At 44.7% G+C, this 2,459-nt stretch overlaps 1 long non-coding RNA gene across 1 annotated transcript; it reads left to right on the top strand.

Annotated features, from left to right (window-relative positions):
- The first annotated feature begins 27 nt into the window (after nt 1-27).
- On the top strand, nt 28-1,774 carry LOC116095396. The gene is made up of 2 exons (XR_004120586.1): nt 28-571; nt 1,638-1,774. It is a non-coding gene; the product is annotated as an uncharacterized LOC116095396 (long non-coding RNA).
- Nucleotides 1,775-2,459: the final 685 nt, after the last annotated feature.

Raw genomic sequence — 2,459 nt, forward strand, 5'->3', positions numbered from 1 at the left:
GGGAGAATTATAGGGCAGAGTTAGGTCTCAAGCCACAGTGAACTGAACACTGAACAGGTGTTTCCCTGCCCCCACCCTGCTGCCCTCTGGATGCTGAGAGCAAGGTGGTAACTGGACACAGAATTTGCTTCTGTGCTTTCCTGCAAGGATACATCCCTGCACTTTAGCAATCCACTGCCTTCCTGTACTTTATTAGCTCAACATATTCGAGAAGGAGGAAAATCATGAAAAACAACAACAACAACAACAAAACTATTTCTCGTGTCCCCTCCCTCCACTTCTGAAGCCACTGCTGCAACTGCTGACTGAAGTGTCTGCGTGTAAAATGTGCTCTGTCCTTTGGGAGAAAACAAAGGGTTATTAAAAGAGCAGCCTCCTGCACTGCCAGCAGAGTGGCGAGGCTTGTCAGCGTCAACCCTTCCAACCTTCCTCAGCTGAATTCTGCCATCTTCCTCTTTGTCTTGACTGGGACAGTTTCAGTTGTCATGGTGTAGACACACACAGTCCCCGTTCCCCTTGTTAAGCATGCCGAACTCTAAGCAAGCCTGGCGCATGCTCTCTGCCTGGATGTGTAAGTATTTTTCAGTCTTTGTCTTTCATAAGTTATCCTTTGTTCCAAAATTCATCTAAAAGAATTGTTTTTGTTGCAAGCAGTGGGCGACGGTGGAGAATACGAGTAAGGTGAGGTAGGAGGTTGTCAGTGACTTTCTAGTATGTCTGTCTAGCATCCATGCTGGTGTTGAGTACTAAATTTGCTCCTCACTAAACTATGTGGTTCTGGCCAAATTATTCTCCCAGGAAATAAAATAGGCTCTTAATAGTCCATTAATTCTGGGAAATTTTTGGTCAGCTTTGGAGAGTTCTCCTCTCTGTTCTCCTGTGCACAACTGTGATAATGAATGACCATGACATGCGGATGCCATAAGAATAAACAGATGGAGCAGGGGGGTCTTAAAATTGACTGTCCATTCATCTGAATGACTGGAGGAGTTTGTTTTTTAAATAACAGTGCCAGGAAGCACCCAGATCAATTAAATTAAAATTTCTGAGTGTGGGAGCCAGCCATCAATCTTAATTTTCCTATATTCTCAGTGTTCAGCCAAACATGAGACAGTGCTTCTAATAATCATCCAATGAGCAACAGCTGCTTTTAGGAATATAACTAAAAGCTGACCAAAAATCTCCCCGAATTAATGGGCTATTAAGAGTCCAATTCATTTCCTTTTGAATGCTTCCATCCAACAGTATCTGAGCATTCTCTGTGAGCCAGGATCTGCGCCAGAGTGTCCTTTTTCTACTCAGAATAAAGCTCATATTACTTTCAAGAGAAAATTTATAGACTGAGATATACAGTTCATTTATCAAAGTGCTTGACATGTGGCCCAGTTAGCTTTAATTGTCAACTTGATAGAACCTAGAGTCACCTGAGAAGGAAATCTCAATGGAAAGCTTGCCCATATTAAATTGGTTTATGGGTATAGTCTTGGTTGTTAATTGATGTAGGAAGGCTCAGCCCATTGTGGGTGGCACCATTCCCTGGGCTAGTGGTTCTGAGCTACGAAAGAGAGCTAGTAGAGTATGAGATAGAGTGAACCAAGAAGCAGCATTCCTCAGTGGTTTCTGCTGTTCTTCCTCAGCTACGAGTGAGTTCCTGGGTCAGAGATAATGTGTGGAACATCGACATGTCTACCTTCAGGTTCCTACTTTGAGTTCCTGCTTTGAGTCCCCACAACGATGGACCATCAACTATACGATGAAATGTCCCCTAAATTGCTCTTGATTGGAATGTTTCTTTATAACAACAGAAATGTGACCAGAATGCATACCACATGAGGATACAACCTCATTCCCAGAATCCCCTTAGAAAACTGGTGTGGTGGCATCTACCTGCAATCCCAGACACTGGAGGGGAGACAGTCAGATAGATCCCTAGGGTCCATTGGCCAGTTAGGCTAGTCTACTTGGTGAGCTTCAGGCCAAATGACAGACACTGTCTCAAAAAACACGTGTATAAAAAGCCCCCAAAACTCAAGGTTTATGGTCCCAAGGAATGACACCCAAGGTTGGCTGTCCTTTGGCTTCCACAGGTTTAAGGTCTCTAGGGCAATCTGGCTGGAGCTTCCCATCATTCATACCAACTGCTTGCTATCACCATTGCAGGCAAGCTTCAGGCATTTGGTAATTCTTGGGGTCGCCCTGGGCCTTCATGGTCCTCTATGCCCTTCCCTGCATGCTCCCCTTTGCTAGCTTCTTCTCACACTTCTTTCTGCTTTCTACCTGGAGAACTTCATAAGATGGAATTCATGAGCCAGGGTTTGAAGACCAGATGGATGCCCGGCATTGATTATCAGAGCCTGCTCCCTTATAGTGAATAAGCCACAGTGGCCTTCAGTCTTAGGATTCCTTGAATGCCCTGCAGGGAGCAAAGGATGACTTTTCAAGGCCCTTTCTTACAGGAG

Source organism: Mastomys coucha, unplaced genomic scaffold (assembly GCF_008632895.1).
Source record: "Mastomys coucha isolate ucsf_1 unplaced genomic scaffold, UCSF_Mcou_1 pScaffold18, whole genome shotgun sequence".
Taxonomy (NCBI): domain Eukaryota; kingdom Metazoa; phylum Chordata; class Mammalia; order Rodentia; family Muridae; genus Mastomys; species Mastomys coucha.